The 18,075-nt window shown below is 44.1% G+C and overlaps 1 protein-coding gene across 7 annotated transcripts in view; it reads left to right on the forward strand.

Moving 5' to 3' along the window:
* Positions 1–18,075, forward strand: part of dlg5a (discs, large homolog 5a (Drosophila)) — a 240,416-nt gene that overhangs the window by 30,053 nt on the left and 192,288 nt on the right. The window lies entirely within an intron of this gene.

The following is an 18,075-nucleotide window of genomic DNA, read 5'->3' on the forward strand; positions in this document are numbered from 1 at the left end:
TATTGTACAGGTTAAAAACTGTGTTATGACCAGGAATTGTCAGCCATTAAAACCCACTTGCCACAAGGACCTTCCTTTCTGAATAAATAACAGAAAAACAGAGCACGGTCACAAAACAAGAGTGCAATGATGTACCTGGCTGTGTTTTGGAAGTTGAGTAAGTAATTTCTGAAATATTATTGATGATCTTCTTTTCCTCCTCGCAAACTGATCTCCTGGGTAAGATCACTTAAATGTTGTGACAATTCAGTAACTGATGGATGATAGGGTTACAATGCTACTTGTCTCGAATTCAAAAATTCTCATCTGCCTAAAGCTTCTGTCTGGAGAAAGAAGCACTTCTCGGCATCTAAGGCTTCCAATTTATTTGAAGGTATGCGGGATAACTGAAGATTGTGATTTTTCTCAACATATGCGCAGGTTTTTAAATTGTTAGCACAACCTTCACGGTCTTGACAAGTTATTTTTGTGACTGTGATTCTTTGGTTTCAATGTATGATATAAACCACTCTACAATAGATGCGAATAAACAGTCATAAGATGGAAATGTCAAGGTCTTGTTGCAGTAACTCAATTTAAAATAAAAAGTGAAAAATATTCCAACTAAAATTGTCACTAATTGACCACTTACTACCCTGGCAATAGAAAGAAGGAAAGACTTGCATTTATATAGCGTCTTTCACGATCACCAGACGTCTCAAAGCGCTTTACAGCCAATGAAGTACTTTTGGAGTGTAGTCACTGTTGTAATGTGGGAAAAACGGCAGCCAATTTGTGCAGAAGCAAGCTCCCACAAACAGCAATGTGATAATGACCAGATAATCTGTTTTTGTTATGCAGATTGAGGGATAAATATTGGCCAGGATACCAGGGATAACTCCCCTACTCTTTGAAATAGTGCCATTGGATCTTTTATGTCTGCCTGAGAGAGAAGATGGGACCTTGATTTAACACCTCATCTAAAAGACGGCACCTCCGACAGTGCTGCACTTAAGAGTGTTGGCCTAGATATGTGTGCTCTAGTCCCTGGAATGGTAACATGCTGCTCTTCAGTAAAAGCACTCTATAGTTTTCCCAGCTCTGATGAGTAAGGCTAACCAAGTCTTGCATTGCCTGTTTACATTTCCCGCAGCAAATGTAATGTAATCTTGCAGAACTTCCATTTGAAATCATTTGTGTGTGGAGTTTAACAAAAGCTTACCTTTCTTGACAGCCAGATCATACAGTAAGTGGAGAATTCTTTTGTTCTGACATTAATTTTTAATACTGTTGGACAAGGTCCACTGCAACATTTTTAGCTAACGAGCCCAAAGATTACCCTAGTTCTGCCAAAGGTTCATCGACCTAAACGTTAACTCTGTTTCTCTCTCCATAGATGCTGCCTGACCTGCTGAGTACTTTCAACATTTTCTGTTTTTATTTCAGATTTCCAGCATCCACAGTATTTTGCTTTTGTAACCCAAGGATTTTGTCTATTTGTTGCAGTGACACTAATTGTTGCATTGTACTTGTCTTGCCTAGAGTTGAGCTTAGGCAGATTTCAAGAAGAATACTATATTTAAACAAGTGCTTGGGAAGAAATCAGAGTAAGGGCTATGGATAGAATATGGTTGAAACTGTCTCACAAAACATGAAGAATCCTGATAGCAAATGGGGTGCATTTTGGGCAAAGGTTTATCTTTCTGGCCTGCTGTTTGATATTTCAAGCTAACTAAGTTGATTGTACTGTATCGACAAATGAGGAACTTTGCTGTTTCACTTTTCAGCTGGTTTTTGCGAAATGCCACCATTTTCGACAACGTGAGATACTGGCAAATTCAACTTTTTAAAAAAAGCTCATTTATACATGGTGTGTTAGGAGCTGGTTAAAAATGATCCAAGCTGCAAAGAGGTGAGAAGGCTTTTCATTACTGTGAGCTACGCTGGGTCAAATGCCCATTTGCAGTTTAGAGTAGTACCTGTACTGCTAAACTAATTGTAGTAAGCTGCAGGGATCCATCTTTTGTCTGTGACTTAAGACTTGACGCATATTACAAACAGACAAATTATGCAATGGAAATGAATGCCAAATTGTCCACTGAAGTGCACTGAGTGGGTTTAACTGTTGGAACTGAAGCATAGGTACAGTACAGTACACTAACAAAACATCTATTGTCTTCCAAATATATTGAAGGGCTCTGTCCAGGCTTTCTGATGCTGTCAGACAAGCCAAGTCATTGATCCAGATGCCTATCAGTAAGCAACATTGCTATTGAGGTCCTGTATTATTCATTTTGAACAAGGAGATATTAATGGAACTTTTTTTTTAAAGACTTGGATTACCAGTTTACTTTTTGCGTTTCAGTCTGTAACAATAGAAGGTGAAACATGATTATTATGCCTTTGGCACCTGCTAAAGTTATAACACAAGGTATCACTTGATTTATGTCATACTCTCTGACATCACTTTTTGTAATGATGAACCTGCTTTTTATGTTTCATCTGCCTTTAGGCTTTGAGACTCTTAGTCTCCTGAGAAGCATATTACAAAGAGTTTCTTCAATAAAGCACTTAATTGATGCGCTATGATACAATTTTCATTGTTTTAAAAAAAATCATTTTTAACCTGACTTGATTTTTTTTTCAACAGTTCCTTACCCTTGTTATAGTTTAATAATATTGAAGGAGAAACGATGTTCTTACTGAATTATCCCATTATCTTTAATGTTACAAAGGGAGATACCTTATTTATGCCTTTCTTGCTATCATGTTGAATGCATTCAAGCTGCTTGACATAGACAACCTGAATATAACTCTTCTTCCTGTGACATCATGAAGTTTTGCATTTCAAACCAGCTGGAGGATTGCTCAAATATCACCCAACCCTGGAAACCACAGTAAAGGTTTATAGAAACATAGAAATTGACAGCGCAGAAGGAGGCCATTTCGGCCCATCGTGTCCGCGCCAGCTGACAAAGAGCCGCACGGCCCTTGATCAGCAACCCTAAAGGTTACATATAAACCTATGAACGGAAAAGCAAAGAGCACCGAGCCCAACCAGTCTGCCTCACACAACTGCGACACCCCTTAGACTGAAAACATCTACACTCCACCCCAACCGGAGCCATGTGATCTCCTGGGAGAGGCAAAAACCAGATAAAAACCCAGGCCAATTTAGGGAGAAAAAAATCTGGGGAAATTCCTCTCCGACCCATCCAGACGATCGAAACTGGTCCAGGAGATCACCCTGGCCGTATTCTATTCCCTGTAGTACTTCCCATTCTCTCTGCACCAACCAACAAAAGTTCATCCAGTCTAATCCCAATTACCAGCTCTAGCCCTAACCCTAACCCTGCAGGTTACGGCACTTCAAGTGCCCATCCAACCATCTCTTAAAAGTGGTGAGGGTTTCTGCATCCACCACTCTTCCAGGCAGTGAGTTTCAAATCCCCACAACCCTCTGCGTAAAGAAGCTCCCCCCCCTCCTCAAATCCCCTCTAAACCCTCCACCAACCACCTTAAAACTACGCCCCCTCGTAATAGACCCCTCCACCAATGGCACTATGTCCAGGCCCCTCAATATTTTGTACATCTCAATGAGGTCTCCTCTCAACCTCCTCTGTTCCGATGAGAACAAACCCAGCCTATCTAATCTGTCCTCATAACTTAAGATTCTCCATTCCAGGCAGCATCCTAGTAAATCTCCTCTGCACCCTCTCTAGTGCAATCACGTCCTTCCTATAATACGGCGACCATAACTGCATTACTCCAGCTGTGGCCTAATCAAAGTATTATACAATTTAAGCATAACTTTCCTGCTCTTATATTCTATGCCTCGGCCAGTAAAGGCAAGCATTCCATATGCCTTCTTAACCACCTTATCCACCTGGCCTGCTACTTTCAGGGATCTGAAAGCACTCCAAGGTCCCTTTGTTCATCTACACTATACACTGATGTAAAATCTCTTCCCCTTACCTGACTTTACAGTGAAGCCACTCTGGGATGCAAAGGACAGTTCCCTGTAATTGAATTAAAAAGAAAGACTTGCAGTTATATAGTGCCTTTCACGACCTTGAGGCATCTCAAAATGCTTTACAGCCAATTTCAAAGTACTTTGGAAATGCAGTCACTTGTGCTGTCGGGAATGCGGCAGCCAATATGCACACAGCAAGGTCCCACAAAGAGCAATTAAATAAAATATAAGATAATCTCTTTGGTTGAGGGATAAATGTGGCCAGGATATGGGAGAACTGATCTTCTTCAAGTAATGGCATGGGATCTTTTGCTAACTGGGTACATTCAGAATTGACAGATTCCTGAGAGCAGGTCACCTGGCGAGAAATGGTATATATTTCGAGAGACCTACAGAGAAAAATGAAACTGTTAAATAAAATTTGATATCGCGGTAGTTTGAGATGAGGTAGACTTGCAAATATATCTCGTATAGGAAATGACTTAATGACTTGGATATATTTTTCAGTTAAAGAAATGGCCAATTGATTACATATTTACAGCCTAAGAGCTCCAAGCTCAGAGCTGTGAGTCAAGCCAATTTTAAAGACATAATCCAGCATCTTGGACATGACACTGTTGGGGGAGAGAGGGAAGGCTTCTTTTCCCACGAGCGGGCCCACTGATATAGAGGGTCGACGCTCGCCCCAGCCCACGTAGCAATTCTCGAAGTTAGCAGACAGAGACGGATGGCAAAGTATAACGATCTTTATTACGAACGTCTGGGAACAACCCGCATCACAGCCGCCTGTGAGTGGGGATGCTCCCCGAACACCACAATCATACAACTTTTATACATTTCAAAAACCCCTCTGTTCCCGGACAAGACCTCCCTAGATCTCGAATTGGACTACCTTATCAGCGCTACTTCCCTAATTGGACTACCTTATCAGTACTACTCCGGATTGACAGGTCATGAGCTCTGACTGACAGGCCATGATCTCGTGACCATCTTAGACCGTTCCCAGAATGGTATCATTACGTTGGGATTTGTTATACATTTCCTTTGGTGCGATGAAGTCTCTGGTCTCTTCTCACCGCCTGTTTAGGTTCTCTCCTATTGACATTCCATGTTGGAATACTATCTGGTATCCCAACCCATAACAGTACCTTCTGGAGCCTTGGAGCTGGAATGTACAAGGCGTGAGAAGAGATACAAGGCGTGAGAAGAAAAGCCTTTACCTCCTTATGCAGGAACCAGCACTTTAACTCTTGTCCTGCTGGTACCCCTAATGCCAAATTTCTCTTACAACACTTTATGAAAAACATTAGACCAGACCTCGTCCAGGTCCCGTATATTTCAGAATTGCTAAATGTGCACAATGTATCACCAGCCCTGAATGATGAATTAGCAAGTTAAACAATCTGGTCTGTGTTCTCACATACAGCCTCAGTTGGTGGTCTCCTGAGGAAAGACAGTTCCCATTTTAAACCTATTTCATAATCATTTTCATATTCCATCACACTCTCTGCCAACAAATCTAATTGGACTCTGAGATTGCAGACTGGCATGGTTTGCTGTCAAGTTGGGAATTTTGAAACATTGTTTTGATCTAATTAAAATATGGAGCATTTGAATTATCAGCCAATAAAAATGGAAGAACAATTTTTGGCAGTAGTCCCAATGCAGTCCCTGATCATGGGAGGTGTAGATGGTGTGATTACAGCTAAGAAGATATGTAGACTGTTGTAAACCATGTCATGTTGGGGGTATTTTGTGCCTGATTTGGGGTTCAGTAAATTTTTGCCTATATGAATTTCAGGAATTTATAATAACAGCTGAATTTATATACTTCCTTATTACATCTCAACATCTCAAATGTCTTCACACAATGAATAATTTTTTTAGAGTGCATCTTTTAGTGTTTGACTGTCCTTGTAAATTTGTGCTCACCTTTTCTGCAACTCCATGTTTGAACCTATCCAAACTGGTTTACCTCATGCCACAACGCTGAAATGACACTAACTAGATTCACAAAAAACACCCTCTGTGATTGTGCACCACCCCTCCTCATCCTTCTCTATCTCTCTGCAGGTTTGACCATTTCAAGATCTTAGTATCAGTCACTTTACAATACAAGACGATCTGGGGCTTTCTACTCACGAGTCTCAGTTCAACATTAGTTCCAGGTGAAGGTTCTAAGTCAGTTGTGACTGGAGGTTGAGTAACAGTTCTGGTGGGAGTGGTAATAACAACATCAGAGACTGAAGGTCCGGGATCGAGAGCCAGCGGCAGTTGGTGAGAGGGGAGCGACCTATAAAAGGCCCAGCGGGAGATCGAGAGCCAGCGGCAGTTGGTGAGAGGGGAGCGACCTATAAAAGGCCCAGCGGGAGATCGAGAGCCAGCGGCAGTTGGTGAGAGGGGAACGACCTATAAAAAGCCCAGCAGGAGATCGAGAGCCAGCGGCAGTTGGTGAGAGGCGGGAGCGGCCTATAAAAGCCCAGCGGGAGATCGAGAGACAGCGGCAGTTGGTGAGACCCGGGAGCAGCCTGTAAAAGCCCAGCGGGTGATCGAGAGCCAGCGGCAGTTGGTGAGACGCGGGGGCAGCCTATCAAAAGGCAGCTACAGCGGGAGATAAAGCAAAATAGAAGTAGAAAGTAATCAAAAAGTGACGTCATAGCCAATGGGGTAAGTGATTGGCTGGTGATTGGTGAGTAGCTTTTCTTTTCTTTTTTATATCAGTAAGTGAACTGTAACATTGTTATTACCAATTTAAGGGTATCTAAGGTTAAGACATGGCAGGAGAGCTCGGCCATGTGATATGCTCCTCCTGTACCATGTGGGAACTCGGGGACATTTCCGGTGTCCCTGGGCGCTACGTGTGTGGGAAGTGTATCCGCCTCGAGCTCTTGACGGTCCGCGTTGCGGAATTGGAGCTGAGGGTGGATTCACTCTGGAGCATCCACGATGCTGAGAATGACATGAGTATCACTTGTAGTGAGTTGGTCTTACCGCAGGAAAAGGGTCCACAGCCAGATAGGGAATGGAAGACCAGCAGGAAGAGCAGTGCAAGAAAGATAGTGCAGGGGTCCCCTGTGGTCATCCCCCTGCAAAACAGATACACTGCTTTGAGTACTGTTGGGGAGGATGACTCATCAGGGGAGGGCAGCAGCAGCCAAGTTCATGGCACTGTAGGTGGCTCTGCTGCAAAGGAGGGCAGGAAAAAGATTGGGAGCGCGATAGTGATAGGGGATTCGATGGTGAGGGGAATAGATAGGCGTTTCTGCGGACGCAACCGAGACTCCAGGATGGTATGTTGCCTCCCTGGTGCAAGGGTCAAGGATGTCTCGGAGCGGGTGCAGGACATTCTGAAATGGGAGGGAGAACAGCCAGTTGTCGTGGTGCACATTGGTACCAACGACATAGGTAAAAAAAGCGATGAGGTCCTACGAAAAGAATTTAAGGAGCTAGGAGCTAAATTAAAAAGTAGGACCTCAAAAGTAGTAATCTCGGGATTGCTACCAGTGCCACGTGCTAGTCAGAGTAGGAATCGCAGGATAGCGCAGATGAATACATGGCTTGAGCAGTGGTGCAGCAGGGAGGGATTCAAATTCTTGGGGCATTGGAACCGGTTCTGGGGGAGGTGGGACCAGTACAAACCGGACGGTCTGCACCTGGGCAGGACCGGAACCAATGTCCTAGGGGGAGTGTTTGCTAGTGCTGTTGGGGAGGAGTTAAACTAATATTGCAGGGGGATGGGAACCTATGCAGGGAGACAGAGGGAGACAAAAAGGAGGCAAAAGCAAAAGACAGAAAGGAGATGAGGAAAAGTGGAGGGCAGAGAAACCCAAGGCAAAGAACAAAAAGGGCCACTGTACAGCAAAATTCTAAAAGGACAAAGGGTGTTAAAAAAGCAAGCCTGAAGGCTTTGTGTCTTAATGCAAGGAGTATCCGCAATAAGGTGGATGAATTAACTGTGCAAATAGATGTTAACAAATATGATGTGATTGGGATTACGGAGACGTGGCTCCAGGATGATCAGGGCTGGGAACTCAACATCCAAGGGTATTCAACATTCAGGAAGGATAGAATAAAAGGAAAAGGAGGTGGGGTAGCATTGCTGGTTAAAGAGGAGATTAATGCAATAGTTAGGAAAGACATTAGCTTGGATGATGTGGAATCTATATGGGTAGAGCTGCAGAACACTAAAGGGCAAAAATCGTTAGTGGAAGTTGTGTACAGACCTCCAAACAGTAGTAGTGATGTTGGGGAGGGCATCAAACAGGAAATTAGGAGTGCATGCAATAAAGGTGCAGCAGTTATAATGGGTGACTTTAATATGCACATAGATTGGGCCAGCCAAACTGGAAGCAATACGGTGGAGGAGGATTTCCTGGAGTGCATAAGGGATGGTTTTCTAGACCAATATGTCGAGGAACCAACTAGGGGGGAGGCCATCTTAGACTGGGTGTTGTGTAATGAGAGAGGATTAATTAGCAATCTCATTGTGCGAGGCCCCTTGGGGAAGAGTGACCATAATATGGTGGAATTCTGCATTAGGATGGAGAATGAAACAGTTAATTCAGAGACCATGGTCCAGAACTTAAAGAAGGGTAACTTTGAAGGTATGAGGCATGAATTGGCTAAGATAGATTGGCTAATGATACTTAAGGGGTTGACTGTGGATGGGCAATGGCAGACATTTAGAGACCGCATGGATGAATTACAAAATTGTACATTCCTGTCTGGCGTAAAAATAAAAAAGGGAAGGTGGCTCAACCGTGGCTATCAAGAGAAATCAGGGATAGTATTAAAGCCAAGGAAATGGCATACAAATTGGCCAGAAATAGCAGCGAACCTGGGGACTGGGAGAAATTTAGAACTCAGCAGAGGAGGACAAAGGGTTTGATTAGGCAGGGAAAATGGAGTACGAGAAGAAGCTTGCAGGGAACATTAAGGCGGATTGCAAAAGTTTCTATAGGTATGTAAAGAGAAAAAGGTTAGTAAAGACAAACGTAGGTCCCCTGCAATCAGAATCAGGGGAAGTCATAACGGGGAACAAAGAAATGGCAGACCAATTGAACAAGTACTTTGGTTCAGTATTCACTAAGGAGGACACAAACAACCTTCCGGATATAAAAGTGGTCAGAGGGTCTAGTAAGGAGGAGAAACTGAGGGAAATCTTTATTAGTCGGGAAATTGTGTTGGGGAAATTGATGGGATTGAAGGCCGATAAATCCCCAGGGCCTGATGGACTACATCCCAGAGTACTTAAGGAGGTGGCCTTGGAAATAGCGGATGCATTGACAGTCATTTTCCAACATTCCATTGACTCTGCATCAGTTCCTATCGAGTGGAGGGTAGCCAATGTAACCCCACTTTTTAAAAAAGGAGGGAGAGAGAAAGCAGGGAATTATAGACCGGTCAGCCTGACCTCAGTAGTGGGTAAAATGATGGAATCAATTATTAAGGATGTCATAGCAGCGCATTTGGAAAATGGTGACATGATAGGTCCAAGTCAGCATGGATTTGTGAAAGGGAGATCATGCTTGACAAATCTTCTGGAATTTTTTGAGGATGTTTCCAATAAAGTGAACAAAGGAGTACCAGTTGATGTGGTATATTTGGACTTTCAGAAGGCTTTCGACAAGGTCCCACACAGGAGATTAATGTGCAAAGTTAAAGCACATGTGATTGGGGGTAGTGTGCTGACGTGGATTGAGAACTGGTTGTCAGACAGGAAGCAAAGAGTAGGAGTAAATGGGTACTTTTCGGAATGGCAGGCAGTGACTAGTGGGGTACCGCAGGGTTCTGTGCTGGGGCCCCAGTTGTTTACATTGTACATTAATGATTTAGACGAGGGGATTAAATGTAGTATCTCCAAATTTGCGGATGACACTAAGTTGGATGGCAGTGTGAGCTGCGAGGAGGATGCTATGAGGCTGCAGAGTGACTTGGATAGGTTAGGTGAGTGGGCAAATGCGTGGCAGATGAAGTATAATGTGGATAAATGTGAGGTTATCCACTTTGGTGGTAAAAACAGAGAGACAGACTATTATCTGAATGGTGACAGATTAGGAAAAGGGAAGGTGCAACGAGACCTGGGTGTCATGGTACATCAGTCATTGAAGGTTGGCATGCAGGTACAGCAGGCGGTTAAGAAAGCAAATGGCATGTTGGCCTTCATAGCGAGGGGATTTGAGTACAGGGGCAGGGAGGTGTTGCTACAGTTGTACAGGGCCTTGGTGAGGCCACACCTGGAGTATTGTGTACAGTTTTGGTCTCCTAACTTGAGGAAGGACATTCTTGCTATTGAGGGAGTGCAGCGAAGATTCACCAGACTGATTCCCGGGATGGTGGGACTGACCTATCAAGAAAGACTGGATCAACTGGGCTTGTATTCACTGGAGTTCAGAAGAGTGAGAGGGGACCTCATAGAAACGTTTAAAATTCTGACGAGTTTGGACAGGTTAGATGCAGGAAGAATGTTCCCAATGTTGGGGAAGTCCAGAACCAGGGGTCACAGTCTAAGGATAAGGGGTAAGCCATTTAGGACCGAGATAAGGAGAAACTTCTTCACCCAGAGAGTGGTGAACCTGTGGAATTCTCTACCACAGAAAGTAGTTGAGGCCAATTCACTAAATATATTCAAAAGGGAGTTAGATGAAGTCCTTACTACTCGGGGGATCAAGGGGTATGGCGTGAAAGCAGGAAGTGGGTACTGAAGTTTCATGTTCAGCCATGAACTCATTGAATGGCGGTGCAGGCTAGAAGGATGAATAGCCTGCTCCTGCACCTATTTTCTATGTTTCTATGTTCAGGAATGACAAGAGGCCTCTGGTGAATGAACGATAGTTGGTGGGTCACTGATTTGAGGAAGATCCAATCGTTCCAGTTCATCTGTGTGCCGCAGTTTTACTTCGTCAACATGTTTTCTGCGTGTTTGGCCATTATCGAGCACGACAATGAACACTCTGTTACTCTCCTTAGCTGTAACAGTACTAGCGATCCAGTTTGCATCTCGATCATAGTTCAGTACAAACATCATCATCATCATCATCATAGGCAATCCCTCGGGATCGAGGAAGACTTGCTTCCACTCCTGAAGTGAGTTCTTTGGTGACTGAACAGTCCAATACGAGAGCCACAGACTCTATAAAATCACAGAAAATCTATATTGTAAATCCATTTGGTATTTCCAGTGACATCAGAAATCTATATATATTTTTTTGAGTGACCACAGAAATTCTCAGGATGGGCGCACTATTGCTCATTTCTCCCGGCATGCTTATTGAAGGTTCAACATTCAGAGCCTGGGACATTTTTTTGCAATGTCGTGTCTATTTGCAACACCTGTGGGGCTGGAAGGGGTGGGTGGGACTGGTTTGCCGCACGCTCCTTCCGCTGCCTGCGCTTGACCTGTTCACGCTCTTGCCGTTGAGACTTGAAGTGCTCAACGCCCTCCCGGATGCACTTTCTCCACTTAGGGCGGTCTTTGGCCAGGGATTCCCAGGTGTCAGTGATGATGTCGCACTTTATCAGGGAGGCTTTGAGGGTATCCTTGTAATGTTTCCGCTGCGCACCTTTGGCTCGTTTGCCGTGAAGGAGCTCCGCAAAGTGCACTTGCTTTGGGAGTCTCGTGTCTGGCATGCGAACTATGTGGCCTGCCCGGCGAAGTTGATCGAGTATGGTCACTATTTCAACGCTGGGAATGTTAGCCTGGACGAGGACACTAATGTTGGTGTGCCTGTCCTCCCAGGGGAATTGTAGGATCTGCGGAGACATCGTTGGTGATATATCTCCAGCAACTTGAGGTATCTTCTCTACATCGTCCATGCTTCTGAGCCATACAGGAGGGCAGGTATTACTACAGCCATGTAGACCATGAGCTTTGGTGGTAGATTTGAGGGCCTGGTCTTCGAACACTCTTTTCCTCAGGCGGCCGAAGGCTGCACTGGTGCACTGGAGGTGGATCCATTACAGACCCAATCCACGTCCGGACCAGGGTCAAACAGGGCTGCGAAATCGCCCGAACCCTCTTCTCAATCTTCCTCGCTGCCATGCTCCACCTCACAGTCAACAAGCTCCCCGCTGGAGTGGAACTAAACTGCAGAACCAGTGGGAAGCTGTTCAACCTTCGCCGTCTCCAGGCCAGGTCCAAGACCACCCCAATCTCTGTCGTTGAGCTACAGCACGCGGACGATGCCTACGTTTGCACACATTCGGTAGAAACATTGGATCATTGACAAAGATATCTCGTGACACAACATTACGATCATGATACAATTGCTGACTTTGACGTCTGTTTTCAACACGATCATTCAAATCAGGATGAACAAGTGAAAGGTTGGTCTTGAGATTTCTCTTAACCTGTAGTTCAGCAGGGGAAACACCAGTAACAATATGAGGTCTTGTCCTATAACTCAGCAATATACATGACAAACGAGTTTGAAGTGAACCCTGAGTTAAACGTTTTATACTGTGTTTGATAGTTTGAACAGCACGCTCTGCTTGACCATTAGAAGCAGGTTTGAATGGAGCTGACTTCAGATGTCTAATACCATTGAGTTTCATGAACTCTTGAAACTCAAGACTTGTGAAATAAGATCCGTTGTCGCTCACAACAATGTCAGGTAAACCATGAGTAGCAAACACGTAGACTCTCAATAGTGGCTGTAGATGTACTGGATGACATAATAATACACTCTATCCACTTTGACTATGCTTCCACCACAACAAAAAACATCTTTCCAATGGAATGGACCCACAAAATCGATGTGGATCCTTGGCCATGGTTTAGATGGCCACAACCAAAGACTCAACGAAGATTCCGCTGGTACTTTACTTAGCTGCATGCAAGTATTACACAGATGCACACATGATTCCAGATCAGAGTCAATTTCAGGCCACCATACATGAGAACTAGCAATGGCTTTCATCATAATATCGGGATGAGTGCTATGTAGCTCACGTACAAATTTTTCTCTACCTTTCTTCGGCATGATGACACGATTACCCCACAGTAAACAATCTGACTGAATGGACAGTTTATCCTTGCGACGGGTATAAGGTTTGGTCTCTTCACACATCTCCGTAGGTATTTCGGACCAATCACCACTGAGGACACAACATTTCACAACCGACAAAATAGGGTCATGGCTGGTCCAGATCCTAACTTGTTGAGCAGTGACAGGAGTTTCATCACTCTCAAAAGCATCCCTTACCTACATTAGTTCTGCGGGTTGAGCTGTTTTTGCATCAAGTGTAGACAAAGGCAAACGACTAAGTGCATCGGCACAATTCTCAGTCCTGGGTCTATGATGAATAATGTAATTATAGCCAGACAATATCAACGCCCACCTCTGAATATGGGACGATGCATTGGTATTAATACCTTTGTTTTCGGAAAACAATGAAATGAGTGGCTTGTGATCCATTTCGAGTTCAAAACGGAGACCAAACAGTTACTGATGCATCTTTGTTAGACCATACACACAGGCCAAAGCTTCTTTGTCTATCATGCTGTAAGCTCTTTCCGCTTTTGATAAACTTCTCGAAGCATATGCAACAGGTTGTAGCTTACCCCACTGATTGGCTTGTTGGAGTATACAGCCAAAACCATATGATGAAGCATCACAGGCTTAATGCAAAACACTTACACGGATCATAATGAACAAGCAGCTTGTTTGAAAAGAGTAAACTCTTAGCTTTCTCAAAGGCTGCATCTTGAGACATACCCCAGACCTAATTGTTACCTTTTCTGAGTAGCAAACGCAGTGGCTCTAATAAAGTGCTCAATCTGGGTAAGAAATTACCAAAGTAGTTGAGTAGCCCAAGGAACGAATGCAGCTCTGTCATATTCTGAGGCTTGGGTGCATTTTTGATGTTCTTGGTTTTTGAATTATTGGCCTGATTCCATCAGCAGAAATCTTCCTATCAAGGAATTCAACTTCAGGTGCCATTAAGGCACACTTCGAATGTTTCAGCCCGAGTCCCACTTTGTCCAGACGATGTAGAACTTCCTCAAGATTGTTCACATGTTCAGTGGTGTCGCGACCTGTGACCAGAATATCATCTTGGAACACGACAGTTCTAGGAACGGACTTCAGTAGACTCTCCATATTCCTCTGGAATATGGCTGCAGCCGAACGAATTCTGAAAGGACACCTGTGGTAGACAAACAATCCTTTATGGGTGTTGATGCAGGTCAGTTTCTTTGAATTATCAACGAGCTCCTGTGTCAGGTAGGCCGACATCAGATCTAGCTTAGTGAACGACTTTCCACCAGCTAGCATGGCGAATAGATCATCAGCCTTCGGTAACAGGTACTGAACCTGTTTCGAGAATCGATTAATCGTAACCTTGCAGTCTCTGCAAATCCTGACAGTGCCATCACTCTTCAACACAGGAACAATAGGGCTGGCCCACTCATTGAACTCGAGAGGTGATATGACGCCTTCACATTGGAGTCCGTCAAGCTCAATCTCAATTTTCACCACTCATCATATAAGGGATAGACCGAGCTTTGTAATAGACAGGCCTTGCATCAGAATCCAGGTGAATCTGCACCTTGGTTCTAGTAAAGTTACCAATGCCAGGCTCAAACAAAGAAGGAAACTTCTTCAACGCTTGAGCACAAGAAGTGTCGTCCACTGAGGACAACGCTTTGACATCACTCCAGTTCAGCTTAATGTTCTCGAGCCAATTCCGACCGAACAGCGTTGGACCATTACCTGATACGATCCATAATGGTAGATCTTGGATCATACCATCATACGACACCTTGACTACTGCATTGCCAATCACAGGAATGAGTTCCTTCGAATAATTACGCATCTTGGCCTTGAATGGACTCAGCTTAGGCTTCACAGCCTCAGTGTCCCACAGCTTGTCAAATGTCACTTGGCTCATGATCGACTGACTTACACCCGTGTCCAGCTCCATTGATACAGGCACGCCATTCAGCTTCACATTAACAGTTATTGGCTGGCTCTTTGATGAGAACGAATACAAACTATACACTTCCTCCTCAGGTTGTGTATCAAAGTCAGCACCGGACTGGTCATCATCAACAATATGATGAGCAGCAGCAGTATGCTTGCTCAGTTGTGGGCACATTTTCTGGAGATGTCCCACTTTTGAACAGCCATTACAAGAGTATTGTTTAAACCGACACTGATGAGGCCAATGATTGCCCCCACAACGCCAACAGGGTGGACTCGGCTTCGTACCAGTTGTTGGGCTCAGAGCAGCTACAGGTGTCACGTAAACAGTTGACTTGGCCCTGCCATGAGCGGCTTTGCCAGAAGACGACACAATCTTGTTTACAGTACCTGACAAGCCTGCCATGGAGCTACGAGCTTTGGATGATATCTGCCTCAAGATCTCATCAGTCGTCATGCATGCCTGGGCAATCGCGATGGCCTTTTTCAAGTCCAGTTTCTCTTCGGCCAATAACTTCCGAAGAATCACATCATGGTTGATGCCTATCACGAAAAAAATCTCTCAACATGTCTTCCAGCATGTTCCCGAACTTACATGTCTCAGCAAGATGTCGTAGGTCGGTGATGAATGCCAACACGTCCTGGCCCTCAGCACTGACATGTGTGTAAAAGCAATAGCATGAGATGATGATCCCATCCTCATCGCCAATGTAATAACACAAGAGTCCTGTTTTTATAAACTGCCTCGGGTGTGTACCCGATCTCTCTTATTCCCACTTCGGAAGTACAAGTGTTGACTTCCTGTATTACCTGCATGATATCCGACAGTGGCGCCCTCTGGTGTCAGGTGACCCCAAGCATAAATATATTACAGACCACTCCATCTTCCTCCAACACCTCACCCCCATTGTCCAGCTGAGTGGGCTTGCTCACGTTACCTATTCAACTGTAGCTAGAGAATCACCGGCAATAGCTTCTCTTCCCACCCCCACATAACTACCTCTGGAGTCCCCCAAGGATCTATCCTTGGCCCCTCCTTGCTCTCATCTACATGCTGCCCCTCGGCGCCATCATCAGAGAACACCATCATGTTCCACATGTACACTGATGGCACCCCCCTCTATCTCACCACCACCTTCTCTCAACCCCTCCATTGCCTCTGTGTTGTCAGACTCTTGGATGAGGCACATTTTCTCCCAATTAAACATTGGGAAGACCAAAGCCATTATCTTCAGCCCCTGCCACAAACTCTGTTCCCTCACCACCACTTCCAAAACCTTTCCTGGCCACTGTCTCAGGCTGAAATGCCTGTTCACAACCTTTGGAAATGTAGTCACTTATGCTGTCGGAAATGCGGCAGCCAATATGCACACAGCAAAGTTCCTCCTAAGGTGCGCATGCATATGGCTATGCAGTTGTCTAAGAGGTCCCGTGCAGGCTGCTCACCGGCTTTTATATTGTAGATGGGTGCACATGTGCAAAAATTTAAATGGACCGCACGCATATTGGGGGAGGTAAGCTGTGCAGGAGGCAGTGCTGCTTCTGGGGACATTGCTCAGCGTCTTATTTGACTCTGAACTGAGCTTTCGGACTCATAGTCTCTTCATCACAAAGACAGCCTAATTCCACTTCCATAACAACGCCTGTCTCCACCCTTGCATTAGCCCAGCTGTTGCTGAAACCTTCATCTGTGCTTTTGTTACCTCCAGACTCGACTATTCCAGTACTCTTCTGGTCAGCTTCCCATCTTCCTTCCTCCACAAACTTGAACTCGTGCAAAACTCTGCTGCTTGTATCCTAATCCTCACCAAGTTTTGCTCGCCCATTATTCCCATGTTCACCTATCACCCTACATTGTTTGCCAATGCCTAAAATTCAAAAGTACATAATTGGCTGTTAAACACATGGGATGTCATATGGTCATGAAAGACACTATAGAAATACAAGTTCTTCCTCTATGTCCCTTTGGCTCTGTCAAGTTTTGAATGATTAAGCTCCCCGTGAAGTGCCTTGGGATATTTTCCTATGTTAAAGACACCATATATAAATGCAAGTGGTAGTTCTATAATGATCTATTTTATAAAAACCTTTTTAGCTTTTTAAAAAATCTTCTGGATTGGGTAGTGCAGTTCAAATTACTAATTATAAAATGGATGCTGTGATAGGTGGAATTGTACTTCTCGATGGATGAGCAATGATGGGCCAAAGGAATTTCCTCGTTGATATTTGTGATTTGTAGATTGATAGTCAAGATCACAAGGTGCAATCATTTTGAAATAGGAATTAATTTTCCTGGCAGTGATTGAACTGTGTATGTTGTCTTCCTTTCTTCATCTTTTGTTTTGTTTTTTCTGTCTGCCTTACACCCTAATTTGTTCACTTAACTTTTTTTAAAGGATTTTGCATGCAAGTGTTTCGCTATAATCACTAAAAAAAATGGCTCAAGTCTACAAGAAATTTGTATATGTAATCTATTCAGTATTTATTTTTTTGATTTTTTTTTTGTGCCTTCTATTTAGGCAATAGGGAAAACATTTTCAGTTTTTGGTGCCCCTAAGCTGTCTTAGCACAGTCACAACTTGAATTGTGGGCCAGGAGTTTCTGCAGAGCAGGGAGGCTGGTGACGAGCTCTGTAATGTCAGTTACTTTGGAACAGAAGTTTGCCATTTCGCCCCTCAAGCCTGTTCTGCCATTCAGTTAGAACATAGCTGATCTCTATTGTAATGTATTTGCTTCATGGGTTCTTTGCTGAAGAATTCATAGCAACACATTGCTATTAAGAACTAGTTGGTTTATGAGCAATGGTTTAACTATCACACTACACATTACCAGCTCATCCACCAGGCTCGTAACCACCTGCCCCATCGTGAATCCCCCAAACCCAACTGGCTGGGGTTTTATTGAGTCTTGTGAACATCACATGACTGGCTAAGCCACTCCCAACTCAACAGCTCTACAACTATTTTGTTGTCAACAGCTCTACAACTCTTTTTGTTGCAAAACAATAAATAAACATTAAATCAAGTGCTCCCTTATTAAAGGGGAGGGGGGGGGACGACGACATTCCAAACAGTTTACAAGTGCCTTTTTTTTGTTTTTGTTTTCAACAGCTCTACAAACCTGTGATCATCCTCACAGGTACATACATTACATCTACCTCAACTCCATTTCCCAGTTTACACTGCCTGGCTAGATCTCCAG

This window comes from Pristiophorus japonicus, chromosome 22 (genome assembly GCF_044704955.1).
Source record: "Pristiophorus japonicus isolate sPriJap1 chromosome 22, sPriJap1.hap1, whole genome shotgun sequence".
Taxonomy (NCBI): domain Eukaryota; kingdom Metazoa; phylum Chordata; class Chondrichthyes; family Pristiophoridae; genus Pristiophorus; species Pristiophorus japonicus.